Source organism: Asparagus officinalis, chromosome 1 (genome assembly GCF_001876935.1).
Source record: "Asparagus officinalis chromosome 1, Aspof.V1, whole genome shotgun sequence".
NCBI classification, from domain to species: Eukaryota; Viridiplantae; Streptophyta; class Magnoliopsida; order Asparagales; family Asparagaceae; genus Asparagus; species Asparagus officinalis.
Window position 1 is genome coordinate 77,660,825 of NC_033794.1, and position 18,378 is coordinate 77,679,202.

General features: G+C 33.3%; 1 long non-coding RNA gene across 1 annotated transcript; it reads left to right on the forward strand.

The window, feature by feature from the left end:
* On the forward strand, positions 1,487-3,531 carry LOC109842897. The gene is made up of 2 exons (XR_002247430.1): positions 1,487-2,986; positions 3,189-3,531. It is a non-coding gene; the product is annotated as an uncharacterized LOC109842897 (long non-coding RNA).

Genomic DNA, 18,378 nt, shown 5'->3' on the forward strand with positions numbered 1-18,378 from the left:
GGGTTTCTCATAACAACTAGTTAAGATCCCGCTAATCCTTAGCTACATGAGCCCAATTAAGCCACGTAGATGCATATAACTTGTCGTATGAGGTGATCTTCGAAAATTTAGCTTAGGGGCAAACAAAGGCATCTTGGTCACCGTCATCCAGTTAATATAACTTGTTATTGTCAGAATAAGAAAATATACTAAGTTGGTACTTAGGGGCTGTTTGGTTCGTTTTAAAACGCGTTGGAAAACTTTTACTTTGCCTCCACGTCGGTTTTTTCACCTCCACGTCTGATTTTTTGTTTCCGCTGATTTTTTTTCCCCGCTTTGTTTCGCCAGGGCTGAAGAGGGAAACCCAAGCACAAATCGCCTCCACGTCGGTTTTCTTTCTCTCCCCCATTTCCTTCCCCAACCGAGTAAAATCGGCGAAAACCTGGCCACGTCGGATTTTTTTCTTCGTTGTTGATTCTCTGGTGAGCTAAAGTTACCTCCTTCACATCGCTCCCGCCAGAAAATCCAGCCAATTAATTCAGCAATCAAAGGACCGGAGCAAAGCCATCAGGCAACAACGGCGCATTTTAGAGCCCATCACCGCCCGATAACCCGACCCAAATCTCCTTGTTAATCTGTATGTCTCATTGATTTCTGCCCTCTTTTATTTGAAAAGATTGGTTTTTGATTGAAAAGATGTGATTTTGATTGTTTGGGATTAGGGATTTGGATGGGGTATTGTCGGTGGAGGAGATGAGGGAGGAGCAGAGGGAAGAGGAGGCTCTACACGCTGGCAGTCTCCAAGTTCCTTAAAGGTGAGATTTTTGTGATTGTCATTTTGGTGCTGAAAGGATTTCATGTTTGATTAGTTAATAATGTATGTAATTGCAAAAAAAATGTGGATAAAAAAGAAATAAATGTTTGATAATTAATTAGTTAATCATGTTTGATTCTACGTTTTCTGGATGAACATTTAAGATTATGATTAGTGCCTAATTAGTGTATTTCTCTTGAAGTCAGTTATAAAGTATAGTCGTTCTGGATGAACATTTAAGATTATGATTAGTGCCTAATTAGTGTATTTCTCTTGAAGTCAGTTATAAAGTATAGTCGGCATCCTTTGTGGTGTTTTTCTCTGGTTCCTATCACTTCAACTGGTTCTGCATTCTTACTCAGGATCCAGAAAATGCATTTCATATCAACTTCTCTTAGTTTGTGAATAATCAGGTTCCTATCAAGAATTTTATTTTCGGTAGATATAGTTATTATGCCATGTTTCTATTAGTTTGAGAAGGAAATGTAGTGCAATTTCATTTGCATTGTTGATGCGTTTATTTAATTTTCCACTCTCTTAACTGAGAATTATTATTTTTAACAAGTGGTTTATCTACGTGGTGTCCACACTTTGCATTCTTGGATTTTTCCATAACCACGAATCGATGTCATGCTGTCATTCTATCGCATACCCTTAAAGTCTATGCTTATTGTTAGATATCATTATACTAGGATATGACTTGAAGAGAATGAACTCTATTCTTTTGCTTTATTGGAGAGCATACCAATTTATTAAAAAGAGGATATATACAAGGTATAAATTACATGTAGAATGAAGTGAAGCAAGAAGTAGATCAAGAGATGGTGGAGGGAGCAGCAGAATTGTAATGGAGGAGAACAAACTGAATTTTAATGTAATCGGTTGGTCTAAAAGTGGATCGCTGTGATACTTACGTATTGGTTGTCCGTACCCACAAATAGCAACCAACAATGAGGTGATGCAGTCAGGTGGTTGATCTTAGGATTAGAGACTTGCTTTGACATTCAATCTAGAGCAACCATTACTATGAGTGCTATTCAAATGATATCAATGTATGTTTGCTATGGAAATGATATCAATGTTTGTTTGGGGAACTTCAGATCCATATGTACTCTGAAGGTCCAAAATGGATGATTGCAAGCTGAAGTAGCGAAGTCCTAGAGTATTTGCTCCATATGCTGTGGAGAAAGTATGGTTAGGGGGGGGGAAATTGTGGCATATTTGATTCCATCACATCTCTGCAGAAGATGAGTTTGTAATCTTCAGCCAATGATCTTATGATAAGTTTGTTGCTTGTCAACATTTGTTATTAAGGGTAAGCCACATGCAGGTGCGACGTTTAAGAGGCATATGTATATTCCAAATGCGATGAAAGGGTTAGAAGGAATCAAACACTGGCCCCCGTGGCTGCGGAGAAAGAATGAACTTTGAATATATCTGAATTCTGAGCAGTTGAATCTCCAAGATTGTTTATTAAAATATTAGATGATCACTCTCTAAAGTAGGTCAAGGAGCGTGTATGTCATGAATGATTAAATGGAGAAGAATAAAAACCAAATGACATGTATAATCGTAATAACAGTAAATTCTTTATGCAGATTGTAGTTGCCTCACACACATGGAATTGGCTGAGGAAACCATAGCATTGGCTATTATCACGAGTAATGTGGCAGCTGAGTTGCTCAGGTGTCTCTGATGACTCAATCCTTCCAACCTCCTGATTTTTTTGTGTATTATTTGCATCTTCCTACTTAACCAGCCCTTTCATGGATTTCACAAAAAGGCGCATGTTCTGCTAAAGGTCTATCCAATCCTGTCTTATATCTTTTTACATAGAGCTTCCAGTTGTGCCAGTTCATGTTTGAGTTAATGCTGTAGGAAAGATGGTATCTACTAAAGCTTACAATTTATGCTGTTGATAATTTCTCTAGCAATTATTATTCACTTTTTATCAGTAACCTCTTTCTTGTGTTGTTTGACGATTCTATAGATGTTACATAGATAATATACTTTCTATGTCAGTGGCTACAGGCCTTAGGAAGTGAAGATCTACGTGGTTATTTAACTGTCTGTACTTTCTTCTTCTGCTTCTCATACAGGAAATTCCATCAGACACTGAAGATAGCTTAACGTTGGAGTTTGAACAAGATGTGCTTCCTCCTAGTCCCAGAGTCAACGCTCACTCAAAGTCAGGTATCTTCCTGGCCCATTATTAACAGGTTGCTGAGTTGACTACATTCATACCACTCTCTATTAGTTTTCAGTTTCTTCTCCATTGTTGCACTTGTATTATAGTCTTCATATTGCTTAACAGTGGCAAACCAAGCCACATAGAACTGATCGATGCCATTAGTCAAAACATTTGGGATTAAAAGAGCATCATCAACATTTTCAGGTTATGAGAATATTGAGGACCTCTTTGAACTCGACGACTCCCTGTACTTTGACCAGCAATTCGAGATCAAGCTGAAGGAAGAAGATGAGAGTGATGTTGCTTGCTTTTAAACGAGTTCTGATTATGTTGTGTCAGTTTTAAGTCCAGGTGCTGTAGCAGATCAGAGTGGTCGCATGTTGTTAATCTGCTTGCTTTAGTTATTTTACCTTTTAAACACTTTGCGGGTGTGGGTTAGTTCATTATGATGCTAACTTGTGTGACAACTTGTTTGCTGCTATTAACTGATGAGCGTGCGTTGCTTTGTTCAGAAATTTATAATGAATTCGGGATATTATTATCTGTACATGCTACATTTGCACTTTTATATAATTAAGATTACCTCCCATAACAAGCACAAATAAATTTGCCTATAGTGGGGGGTAATCTTACCATGGTGACCATAAATACTTTTCCCTACCCACTTCAAAACCAACCAAACACAAGAAAAGTGGAAAATGTCAAATCAATAAAAGTTTTCCCTTTTTTCCATGCAAACCAAACACAATAAAAGTAAATACATTGGTTTCCTAGCATATTTTACATGCGAACCAAACCAAAACAATCTATTTCTTGGAAAAGTTTGGAAAACTCAAAACTTGAGTTTCTTTACATGGAATTGCATTTCCCTATATCTAGGAAACGAACCAAACAGCCCCTTAGATACAATGACAAAATCACCCTTAAAAGTAGGAGGGGAGAAGGAGAAAGAATGAGATGTAAAGATGATGATTTTTTTGTCTTTTATCGGTCAAACACATGAATCATATGAATTATTATTCACCAAAAATAAGCTAGGAATTACAATCCAAAATATTCCATTCAATCAAACATAAAAAAGTGAATTATAATCTAAAAAATAAATTATAATTCACTTTGACCAAGTTGTCAAACATGCTCTAGCTAGTTTCTTTGTTTACAAAAAGAAAAGTAAAAGCAATTTGACACTTAAATATCCTATTGTTTCATCATCTTTACACTTAAATGCTCTAAATTATAAAATGTAGCACACAAATACTTTAAGTTGTCCACCGTTAAAATATGGTAAATTAACACAGTTAAAAAACCCATTATGACAAAAATACTTCTCTATAAAAATTAATAAAAAAGATGGAGGGTGTGCATAATGATAAATATGACAATAAATAAGGTCAATACAATTACAAAATGGTCATTGACTAATCACATAGAAATATTTCTAGAAATATTCTTACATGTAACTAAGAGAATTTAGTAACGTGTGATTTTTTATGCTTAAGATATTAAAATATTATTTTTTTACAATTTAGAATATTAAAATAATTTTTTACATCTTAGAGTATTTTGCTATAAGAATGGTGAAACAATAAGGCATTTAAATGCTAGTATGCACCCACTCACGTGGGATGGCAAGAGAGAATTTAATATTTTATGCTTCTATTTAGGGGTTGTTTGGATGCCTTTAGGAAACTAGAGTATTTATGACACAAAATAGAAAGTTGTTATCCACCTCATCACTTTCCATTCAAGTGTTTACATTGTTTGGTTAGGAATCTTTGTGAATCCTAAAATAATAGTATTACATTGTTTGGATAATATAATCTAAACTAGAGTATTTATGACACAATAAAAAGTGGTTATCCACCTCACTACTTTCTACAAGGTTTTGACTTTTTTATTATTTTTTTGGACACATTTATGACATTGTATCAGCTTTCCAACAAAATCACTCCTAATTTTGGTGATTTTGCTTTTGGTGACACATCATCAAAAGGTATGAACTTTTCATGTAAAAAAGAATTTAAACAAACAATGTAAAGTAATGAAAACTGACATTGAGGCCTATTTTTTTATATTTTTCATCCTTTTACACGGTGAAAACATACGACCAAACAGCCCCTTATATATGTGCAGCTCGCCAGCATGCACGGTGTTCGGGACGTGTGGTCCGTATTGCACGTGTTTGGACTGCCTAGTCATGTGAGGCATCCAACGTTCGCGTGAGGGAGACATCGTAGCCAGCTACCGCACGCGCTAGTTGCTATTCAACACGTCCAACTTGCACGTGTTTGGGTCGCATAAAAATGTTTCGCATCGTAATGTGGTTCGTCGCAATTCCCTCATTTTTCCTACACAATAATAATATGTTGGCCATTCACTATGAGCACAATGATCATAGAAATTAGATGATGAATTGAAGATTTAAAATCAGGATATATAACTTGAGAATGGAGATGATTTGAGACTTATAAATAATTTGCGAATTAACAATACGTAGGATTAATATATAATATTTGATGGAGTGTTAACTGAAAAGAGAATATAGGGGAAGTTGAAAATTTTGAATATCATATCATACTCCCTTTAAAAGCACGAGTTTGGAAAAATCTTTTGGTAGACAAAAATACCCTTGAAATTCAAATACAAATCCATTAAGTAGAGTAAGTTGATAAATTAATAAATTCTTATTGGATATACATAGTAGTATGAAGATAAGAATATAGTTTAAATTGAAATATAAACCTGAATGAAATTATTAAATAACAAATTTATAAATGTATACAAGGTGAATGTCGTATATGTAAAAACCAAACAAATTAGTGAGACAAATAATGTTCGCCCCAGAGGTCGAACCCCGAAATAGCACAGACCTACAAATGCACATAATGTGGACGAGGTATTTGCAAAATCCACCAAACAAATTAAATAGACAAAATCGTTCTGAAAATTATAAAAAAGGAAAATCTAAAAAAGCGGCTGCATTGCACGTGGTTAAATACTGTGATTAGGTATTTTTTAAGCTATTGAAGCTGAGGTAGGCTTGTAGTTTAAGAGAGGTATAACGGAGCTCCGAGAGGCTGTCCCTTTGGATCCGTTAACTCCTTGTATTTTTTACCCTATAAATATTATTAACATCAGAGATGAATATTTATATATTATAATCAATTAATGCTAACTTATTATATTATAGTCTTTTGTTAGTTTTATATAATTTAATCTTCTATTACTTAATGTTATTAGTAAAATTATATACAGTTCCTTAAATTTATATAGCAACATTAATTTTTAATCTACCATATATTTTTTAGATTTTTATTCCTTAACTGAATAATTTTAATTTATTATAATTGTTATTTTTACCAGTATCAACTTAGACTACTTTCAGATAATGAAAAGGGATGATAAACTTTAAATTAAAAGTTAAATTTATATATCTTAATGAAAGAATATCAAACATTTACTATTTTCTTTGCCAAAATTTAGCATTTTTGTGAGTTTGAGCTTTTGAGGGTGTGTTTTATAATTTTTAAACTTTGATAGCATGTTTTAAAAAATTTAAAATTTTCGTTAGGTGCTTGTAGTTTTCATATTTTGTGAATTCAAATGTTAAGATGTTTCTTGCAACTCTAAAATTTTGAGGGCTTTTTTTGCAATTACTAAAACATTGGGTTGTTTTTTGAAAATTTTAAATTTCCAACAATCTGCTAATAACTTCTAGATGTGATATCTACCAGTTATAAGTTTTGAAATTTTAGGATTTTTAACTTTTGATGGAGTTTTTTTAAATTTTTGTAACTTTTAGATTTTTTTTTACAAATTTTAAATTTTCAAGTGCCTAATGGTAATCCGTAAAATCCGTCTATGCTATTTGTAAGTTTTAAAATCTCTGAATTTTAGGGTACGTTTTTATAATTTGAACTTTTGAGGTTGTTTTTGTAATTTCAAATTCCACTTAATTTTTAGATTTTATATTTGTTATTTTAAGTTTTGATAAGTCAGCGTGTTTTGGGTAATTCTAAACTTTTAAAGATATTTTGTGTAATTTTTAAAAAAAGTTGGGTTTCTTTGTAATACTTCATATATTATAGTATGTTATCTGTATAGAATTTCTTAATCTTATTTGTTTAGATTGTTAGATTGTTGAGCTATGGGTGGTTCATGTGGAGTTAATATAGGATATAATTAGTATTTAGATAGATTAATATTTAAATAAAATATTCAAAATAATATCTCATGTAGTTTGTTATTCTTATTTTTAATTGTTGAGCTATTAGTTAGTTCACGTGGGATTAGATAAAATACAATTATAATTAAAATAGATTAAGATTTAAATAAAATATTCAAAATAGTGAAGGGTAATATTGACCATGGAAATATTTTTCCGAATTCGTGCTTTTAAAGAGAGTATGATCATACTCCCTTTAAAAGCACGAGTTTGGAAAAATCTTTTGGTAGATAAAAATACCTTTGAAATTCAAATGCAAATCCATTAAGTAGAGTAAGTTGATAAATTAATAAATTCTAATTGGATATACATAGTATGAAGATAAGAATATAGTTTAAATTGAAATATAAACCTGAATGAAATTATTAAATAACAAATTTATAAATGTATACAAGGTGAATGTCGTATATGTAAAAACCAAACAAATTAGTGAGACAAATAATGTTCACCCCAGAGGTCGAATCCCGAAATAGCACAGACCTACAAATGCACATAATGTGGACGAGGTATTTGAAAAATACACCAAACAAATTAAATAGACAAAATCGTTCTGAAAATTATAAAAAAAAGGAAATTCTAAAAAACCGGCTGCGATATGAGGACCCAACGTGGCGTTCTCTTACCAACTAAAATTCAAGTAGTTCACGGTACTGTATAATTAGTTTTAAATTTTAATTATACTATTATTATTTAAATAGAATTATATTTACAATTGTTATCATCTCACATGCAACATCGCATACCAATGTTTATAAGCCAAGAAACTACAACAAATTCTGTAGCACTTTCATCTCCTTTTAAATGTATATGCATTTGTTATTTTCTTCTTATTAGGTTAGATTAGATTATTTTAAAGTAATTAATTATATTATATATTTGTTCTTTTTTTCATATTAAGAAATATCAACAATTTTCACAACACTTTTATCTAATTTTTTCTTATTAGATTAGATTAGATTATTTTAAAGTAATTAATTATATTGTATGTTTGATCTTTTTTCAGATCAGAAATTACAATAATTTTCATAGCATTTTCATCTCCTTCAACAAGTAAGTGCCTTCGATATTTTCTTCTTATTAGATTAGATTAGATTGTTTAAAAATTATGAATTATGATATTATAATAATTTTAACATTATTTTCATCTATTTTCTTCTTATTAGACTAGATTAGATTATTTTAAAGCAATTACTTATATTGTATGTTTGATCTCTTTTTCAGATCACAAAGTTAAATTATACTATTAATATATAAATAGATACTATTTGTATAAAAATCAAAGAGAATCTCACACATACCTTAGATCTCAATGGCAATTGTAATATTTACACATGGGTGTTGGTTAAAATAAATTTCATATATGGGCTTAGATAATTTAATTTTTTAACACCTAAACTATTTCACAAAACCAAAAGAGAGTAGCAATGCTATAGTTATATATATCCACAGGACCACAGATATATTAAAAATGTATGAAGAAAACCATACAAATAAAAACCATATTAATTACCCACAACACACCCACTATTTTCAAAACCACCCTTTTGCATCTCCATCTATTATATATCCACATACTAAATTAAACTGCTGGAGTTTCTCCTCACCAACTACACTATTGATTAACTCTCATTTTTTCATTGTACTTAACTTGTATATCATTCATTGCAATAGGTCCTCCACCTGCCTTGAACGTCCAATAAAAAAAATAAGGCACTAAGCATTATAGTTAATTAATGATGAGATCCTATCATTACAAAAAAACTAAGTAAAGATTAATAATTCTTAAGAATGTACTACGTTCTCCTATTTTTCTCTGCAAACTTGTTAGTTGTTTATTTCAAAATTAATCATCTATTTCATAATTTTTTTTAAAAATGTTTAAATAAAACTTATAGTAAATATAATAATCCATGTTTATAGATTTTAACCCAAAATAAATCTGACTTATTTTATAGTAAAAAAATAAAAAAATAATTTTAATATTTAACCACGTGCAATACATGTGCACAAGAACTAGTTCCCTTTAAAAACACGAGTTCGGAAAAAATCTTTCTATGGTCAATATTACCCTTACCTTTTTTTGAATATTACATTTAAATTTAATCTATTCTAATTCTAATCATATCTTATCTAATCCCACATGAACTATTTATAGCTCAACAATTAAAAAAAGATTAACAAACTATGTGAAATATTTTTAAATTTTTTATTTAAATCTTAATCTATCTAAATACTAATTATATCATATATTAACCCCACATGAACAACCTATAGCTGCAATTTAAAAAAATAAGATTAAGATTTAATTCAAAAATTACACAAAATATCTTTGAAAGTTTAAATTTACCCAAAATGCATTGACTTTTCAAAACTTAAAACAACAAACATGAATCTAAAAATTAAAAATAGCTCCCGAGGAATTTAAAAATTACAATTATACCCTCAATATTTCTAAAATTATAGAAACAACCTTAAAAGTTTAAATTAGAAAAAGCACCCTAAATTCAGTGACTTCAAAACTTACAAACAACATAGATAGATTTCAGGGCTTACCATTAGGCACTTAAAAAACTTAAAATTTGTAATAAATAACCTCAAAGTTACATAAACTACAAAAACTCCCTCAAAATTTAAAAATTACAAAATTCCTACTTATAACCAATAGACATCAAATCTTAAAATTTATCAGTAGACTGCTAAAAATTTAAATTTATACACGCTCAAAATTTAAAACAACTCAAAGTTTTAGTAATTGTAAAAAACACGCTCAAAATTTTAGAGTTGAAAGACGTATCTTAACATTTGAAAACTCACCACCAACCCATAAAATATAAAAATTACAAGCATCCAACATAAACTTTAAAATTTTCAAAAAAATAATATTGAAGTTAAAAAATTACAAAACACACCCTCAAAAGTTTAAAATCACAAAAGGTTGAAATTTGGCAAAGAAAAGATTAAATGTTTGATATTATTTCATTAAGATATATAAATTTAAGTTTCAATTTAAAGTTTATCCTATTTCAGCATCTAAAAGTAGTCTAAGTTGAGGCTGGTAAAAAATAACAATTACAATAGATTAAAACTATCTAGTTAAGGAGTAAAAATTTAAAAAATATATGATAGATTAAAAATTAATGTTACTGTATAAATTTAAGGAACTGCATATAGTTTTAGTAATAACATTAATTGATATAATACTAAATTGTATAAAACTAACAAAAGACTATAATATAATAAGTTAGCATTAATTGAGTATAATGTATAAACATTCATCTCTGATATTGATAATATTTATAGAGTAAAAAATACAATGAATTTGCATGAAAAAACTATCAGAATGTTTAGATGTATCCTTTTAAAAAATCAAGTTGTTTTTATTTCAAATAGAGAAGTGAAGTAAATAAACCCAAAATACAAAAACATTCATGAATTTGCTTGAATTGACATTGACGAAAGGTATAATTTTGTCCTAATTAAAAAAAAACATTCATCGTGAAAGATAAAAGAAAAATTAGTTTGTATTTATAAATTTTCATACTTTATTCTTAAAATACTAAATGAATCATAAACTTAATATAAAATTGCATATAAATAATCTTACAATAGAAACAAAAGTAAAGTTATTGATCAACTATGTTGCGAGATATAATAAGCCAGATAAGATGAGAGAAATCACTATAACGGACAAAAGGTATATATATGATAATTAGTTATAATAGCGTAAGTAAAAAAAATAAAATCGATATTTTTCTTTTTCCTATATGCGGTATGACTCTGCATGCAAATTTATTTGGGGATATGACTACCAGTAAATGATTAGTTTTAAAAACACAATCAAAGATAAGCATGTTGGGTGTAAAAATTGACTTCCCTACGGGGGTCGTTTGTGTTTATAAGATTGGCTTATTACAAAGTAATAATTAATATTTTACAATAGAGGAGAAGAGAAGGCTCTTATTGTTTAACGTGGGTTCTTTAGTAGCGATAAGATGCCTCCCTCGATGCTTGTGTCGAGTTTGCTTCCTTTGGATGATACGATCAAAGTCGCGGCTAGAGATTTAGTACCGAGTAGTAGCTCTGAGGTGATTGGGTTCGAGTCTACCCAAGGCCAAACAAGTGCTTAAGCTTGTCGGCCGACTACTTGGAGAGAGCTACTATGCAAGAGCTTTGTAAAGCACCTAAGAGCCTCAAGTCTGATAATTCAGATGAGTCTGCAGAGAGCTATGAGCCTCAAATCTAAGAGTTTAGATCGAGTCTGCAAAGAGCTATGAGCCTCAAATCTGAGAGTTCAAGTCGAGTCTACTAAGAGCTATGAGCCTCAAATCTGAAGGTTCAGACTAAGTCTACTTCAAAAGGGAGCCTTTAGCAAATGAGCCAATGTTCAACTTTTAGAAGTGGGATGATTAGCCAGCTAAAACTAAACAGCCAATCAACCCCTTGAACGTTGGTCTAATGTAGCTTTAAATAGGCAAGGGATAACATGGGTCATCCATTGATTTGTGGGATTTGACCTTTAGTAGGGGTGAGGAGCACCAGCCATCCTAGTTACGGGATGTAACCGCTTAGGGGGCCTACCAGCCGCCCTCAGGTCTTGTAGCCAATCAATGCACTAATTTGTCAGAGTAGCGGAGTCTCTGGCCGAAGTACCCATGATGGTCATCCTAGCAGTGAGGTGCACCGATGCTCCCCCCCCCCTTAAATGGGGATATGACCATCGATGTGATTATTTCCATACCCTAAGTGGGCAGTTGACAAGCGTGCTGGCGAGAAGGTCAGACGAGTCTGGCTTATGCAGACGAGCTTGTCTAAGGCGAGCTCGAGCCTACAGGCGAGCTTTAGCTCAAGTGGACGAGCTCAACAATCAGGCGAGGTCAGACTCATGCTGGCGAGTCATCCTCAGTCAAGTCGTCTTCAATAGAGTCATGCTGGCGAGTCGACTAAACAAGTGAGCTCAATTTGTGTGGACGACTCAAGCAGACAGGCGAGGGCGAACTCATAAAACAGGCGAGTTCGACTCATACTGGTGAGTCGACTTCGGAAGTGATACTGACACCATCCTTTGAGTTGACCTAAAGGGTATCGTCCCGAGGTCTTGGCGAGTCGACTTCGAACAGGGGACTGGCACCGCCCTTCGAGTCGACACGAAGGGGTATCGTCCCGAGGTCTTGGCGAGTTGACTTTGAATGGAAGACTGACACCGCCCTTCGAGTCGATGAGGGGGTCTCGGCTACTTAGTCTTTGAGGGGCAGACTGACACCGCCCTTCGAGTCGACGAGGGGGTCTCGGGCACTTCGAGTCGATGAGGGGTCTCGGGCACTTCGAGTCGAAGAAGGGATCTCGGCCACTTGGTCTTCGAAGTGCGGATTGACACCACCCTTCAAGTTAACGAGGGGGTCTCCACCACTTCGAGTTAATGAGGGGGTCTCGGTCACTTGGTCTTCGAAGTGCTAACCGACATCACCCTTCGAGTCGATGAGGGGGTCTCTGTTACTTTGAGTTGATAAGGGGGTCTCGACCACTTAGTCTTCGAAGTACGGACTGACACCGCCCTTCGAGTTAACGAGGGGGTCTCCACCACTTCGAGTTGATGAGGGGGTCTTAGACCTTCGAGTTAATGTGGGGGTTTCTTTTGGCCCCTTTGTTTTGATGATGATTTGCCAAACAATTTATAGCTAATTTGTTTCCTAGTGGTTGTCGTTTGCTTATTTTTACAGGAAATCTACACATGATGAAAAACCATTCATGTCAGCGTTAAAGATTCAAGATCAAGTTGTTTGCGCAATCACTTAGGTATATTAGTAGTTTTGTGACATATATTGTGTGAATATATTTCAAGCTCAATATATACACACACATAATTTTGATTTCTCTTACAAAACGAGTTTATTTGTTAAAACAATATAATATTAGTTTATTGCTCTTGTTTATATTGCTTTCATGCTTTATAATATGTATAAAAACATTTCATGAAGTTTTAACATATTTCTACTTGTCAAAATTCATTTTTAAGTTTCATGTAAAATGCGTATTATGTACACTCTGCAAAAATAATGACTTTTGACAAATGAAAAATGCAATTCCAAAAATTTCTTTTCAAATATGTCTATTTTTATGTTTATAAAGTTTCCCCAAAGTTTCACAATTTTTGGATAACATTTGCTATTTTTTACATGTGCTCAAAATCCATTTTCAAACCTGCTGTTTTCATATATCAGTATTCGATCGACCGCGTGTCTCGCTGTGATCGATCACAAATTATCCAGACACCAACTATATTTTTTTAGCTATCCATGGTCGATTAGAGTGGTCACGATGGTCGACTGCGAAATGTCCAGAGACCCAGTCTTGTTTCTCAGCTGCTCGCAGTCGACCAGACTAGTCTCTGTGGGACCGTCATAATAGCCGTTGCACAGTAGACTAGTTCCATGTTTTATTTTCTAATGGGTTTTTGGTCTTTTTACTTGGGTTTTTACTGATGTTTTGGGTTGCTATAAATACCCCATTGCATTCAAGTTTCCAAGTAACTAAGAAAATTGTTTTAACAAGTTTTATAAATGTTTAAGAGGTGTTTTAGCCTTGTTTTAAGTTTGGTTTTAAAAGAGAAGTTTTTTGCAAGGAGGATGCTCTTAATTTTAATTGAGGAATTCTTCCTCATTATCATTTCTATAGCTCATTGTATTTACAGAGAAGATTTCTAACTCCTTTATCTAGCTTATTTATTATTTGATTTTCATTTTCATATCTTAGCTAGTTCTATTTGAGTTAGAATTTTATTGTTCTCATTTATCACACACACTCTTGTTGACCTTATAATATTTTATACAATATATTATTGGGTAGTGGTGTGTGATTTAGTAAAAGTGAGCTTCATAGTGTTCTCATTTATTGGTAGAGAACAAATCATTGTACTTGAGCTTCATTTGTGAGAATCACTTTGTAATACACATTTATACCGAGAGGAGTGTGTGGTGACGACGTAGTCGATACCAAGAGGAGTGACATCGATAGTAAACCCTAGTGATAGGTAGTAAAGCCGAGCACTTGAGAGAGACGATACGTGAGGGCTAATACTTGAGGTTTTAGCTTATGTATGTGCATTGTGAGTGACTTGTAGAGTTTTCAGTGAACTAAAAAACCAAGTGTGTAGAGAAGTTCCGACTTTCAAACCGGGTGTGTGTGATAGTGGATTATCCTCAGGAGTGGGGAGCGGGGACGTAGGACGGAAGGTCCGAACTCGGTGATCATATTATTGTGTTTGTGTTTGCTTTGTGTATATCTGTTGTGTGCTTGTATTTTATATTCTTGCTCATATCTCACTCATATATCTTTTACAAGAATTAATTAATCAAGAAAGTTTTTAATTGGCATAAAATTAGAATTAGATTAGCATTGACCCTATTCACCCCCCTCTAGGGTCTTTCAATTGGTATCAGAGGTTGGTGCTCTTTGATTTAAGATTTAATCGTCTTGAGTTAAAGATCCAAGTTATCTTGTATTGCTAATCTTATTTTGATGATTTTTTGCTTGCATCATATATATATATCATAGATATGCACGGTCCACCTAGTCTTGGTTATGCTATTAACATTGCTCCTAGAATTAGTAATTTCTCCTATGCACAATGGTGTGTTAGATTTAAAATTTTTGCTAGATCTAAAAATATTGATATTTGGGAAATTATTGATTGTGCCTTTATTGTACCCACTACGGAGAAATCTAAGTGGAGTAATAATGATAATAAATTGTTTGCTATGAACAAGTCTTTATTAGAATTTCTAATTGATGCATTTGGCTTATCCTTCGCTAACAAACTTGATTCTTTTGATAGTGCTTATACATTGTGGAAATTAATAGAAGCACATCGAGGGGATTCGGAGGCAATCCGACAAGTTTTGGAGGATTCCGCTTCAAGCTCAAAAGGAGACTCATCTTCATGCACATGACCATTAGGCGATAGCTCTAGTGAGGTATGTGAGTCCGATTACAATAATGATTTTACTTTTGATGAGCTCGCATATGAATATGAAAAATTATTGCATGAACACAAAAAACTACACTATAATTTTAAAAGTTTAAAAAGCAAGCATGTTGATTTGAAATCCACTCATGAAGCACTAGCCACTAAGTTTGATGTCATCGCTAATGAAAACGTTAACCTTAAAGAAAGCAATAGAAAATTAAAATTAGAAAATACTAGTTTGCTTCATGATAAATGTGATGCCATATTAGAAGTTAAGAACATTAGAAAGGAGTTTAATTCATTTAAAAATAATCATGTATGTTCTACTTCTTTTGACAATGCACATACTTCAAATGATGAGTTGAATCAAATAAAGAAACGCATATCATCCTTAGATTCAACACTAAATACATACATTACCAATAATGAAAAGCTTATGGATTTGTGTGTAAAGACCCACAAAAATGTTTCCAAGAAACTTATTCACTATGCACACAAATATAACAAAATTTATAAGTGTACCATTTACGGCCGAAAAGGCCATATTACTAAATTTTGTTATAATGCACAAAAATCCACCATGCCTAAAAATATTAATCATTGTGCATCCCATCAAGCTACTTTATCTCATACACATGCATATGTACATATTGCACATCATAAACATGCTCATGTGTATAAGTGTGATTTTTTTGGTCGTTTGGATCATTTGACCAAATTTTGTTTTGACTTGAAGAAGGTTTCTCGTTTGCAAAATAATTTCCAAGATAAACCTATTTTTGCAAATGATTTCTGTGCACCACCCATTGGTCAACACAAATTTTTTAGACCCTTTCATTGCACACATTGCAATCAAAAAGGTTATGTATATGAATTTTGTTTTGACCGTATTCATGCACCATACACGCCCAAATGGGTTCATAACCCAAAGGACTTGAATTTAAGTGATAGGGGTCATGTCCCTAACTCTATTGGTACCAAAAATATTTGGGTACCAAAAATATTTGGGTACCAAAAATATTTGGGTACCAAAATGTGCTTAATTTTAAATTTTAAAAAATAAGTATTTTTAATTTTTGAGCTCTTATGATTTTGATTTGAATGTTTTACATACTGAATAGTTTCTAATTCTTATGGATATATTATTAATTTATACAAATCTAAAATTATTAAAAAAATTAAAATATATTTTAAAAATCTTGTCAATTTTTCATGTTCACTATGGTTTTGAGTCTTTCGCGGTCGACCGCACATGACACGACGGTCGACCGGACAGCCTATTGTTCTGCCTTGGTTTCTGCTATTTTTGCGATCGACCTTACACGACGTGGCGGTAAACCGAACGCAACATTCATGGTCGACCGCAAATGCTAAATTCTGTTTCCAGATTATTTTTTGGTTATCGGGTTTTGGGTTTTGGTTACAAAAATTTTAGACCCGCTTGATCATCACTGTTGATCAATTACAAGAGCTCATCTGAACCGTTGTTTCTTTTCTCAAAAGTGTCGGCCCTCTCTCTCTCTCTCATTTCATCCGTCCCTAAAATTTTTCTCTCAGACCCTAGCTCCCGCCCTCTTCCATCGGTCTGTCGCAGCACCAACTCCGGTCGCCCGAGTCAGTTCTTCCTCTTCTTCGGGATCTCATCATCGTGTCTAGTATATCCTCTTTCATCCTCTTCCAGTTTTCTAGGATTTTGTTCTAGCTTATTCTAGGGTTTCATTTGTTCTCTTGCTCAATATACCACCCAAAAAGAGATCTAAGTCTGTTAATGTCCCTTTCCCTAATGCTGAGCACTATGAAGACTACCTTAGATATACTCATCTTACTCCCAAGTATAGGGAATTATGCAAATTAAAAATCTTATCTGGTAGGACTATTGACTACGCTGATCTTCTTAATAATGTTGGCCTATGTCATCTGTTAGATAAAAGAACAAAGTACCTCATTATCCCTTTCTTGTTTATCTTTTCTATGCTAATATATCCATCTTCACATCTAATGATAATATTAAATACCTTAGATCATATGTGAAGAACACCCAGATTGAGTTATCTGCTAATGAACTTGTGGGTATCCTTAAGATCCCGACAAGTGATGTTGACCTTATGACCATTGAACGTAATCATCCTTTTGTTGATTCTGTGATGTTTCGTCCTGGTTGCTTATATCCCATGAATAATAACACCTTGAGTCCCTCTGCCAAAATTGTTACCAAGATCATTGCTTACAATTTAATTCCCAAAACCGGGAGTTTCGATCATTTTGCTCCAGACAAAGTCAATGTCGTTTATGCTATCTTTGCTCGTGTCAGAGTCAATTGGGGGAGTGTCGTTTTAGAGAATATGCTTAGCAAATATACTAAGTTCCTACCTTTTGGGTCCTTCCTTACCATCATCTTCAAACACTTCGGTGTTCATCTTTCCAATGAACCTAAGGTAGAACTGAGTAAAGAATTCTTTGATAAGACAGCCCTCACTAGGATGCATCTTGATGCCCTATATCTACCCCTACATTGGCTCCTATCTCCTCTGCTGGTGCATCCTCATCTAGACCTCCTTCCTCTAGCTCCAGGCATCGTCCTCATACTCGCACATCTCCTATTCCGGGTAGCGAGGTCATTCGACGATTAGACAGTTTAGATACTAGAGTTTCTAGCCTCCAGCAAAACGTTAGGGAGATCCTCAAGCTCCATCATCAGTCCCTCTGGATTTCGGCTCCTGTTTCTATTTCTAGCTCTGGTTCCAGCTTAGCTTCTGGTTCTGACGACGGTTCTAATGAAGAATCTGGCTCAGAGGCAGGATTTAAGGATTTTTGTTCTGGTGATGGCTGCAATGGCAGTGATTGACTAACTTCTTTGTGGATTTTATTTGTACTATTTCATTTAGACATTATGGTGTTTTATTTGGGTAAAAACAAAAACTTGGGTTGAAATATTTTGGTTTGACTATTGGCTAAAACAATGTTTGTCTTATGATGTACATGAATGTGACGATGTTGTGTGTTTTTTTTTTGTGGCTAAACAATGTATAAATGTTTTTCTCTCTATCGTTTTATCTATCTTTTGGTATTGCATCATATGTTGTGGTTTACATTCTTTGTGGATGCAACTTTATGTGTTGACACTTCATGGATACATGTGTCTTTTTCATAGGGGGAACATTTATATGATTACCTATTATGTTTGGCTCTTGAGTGTGCATTTTATA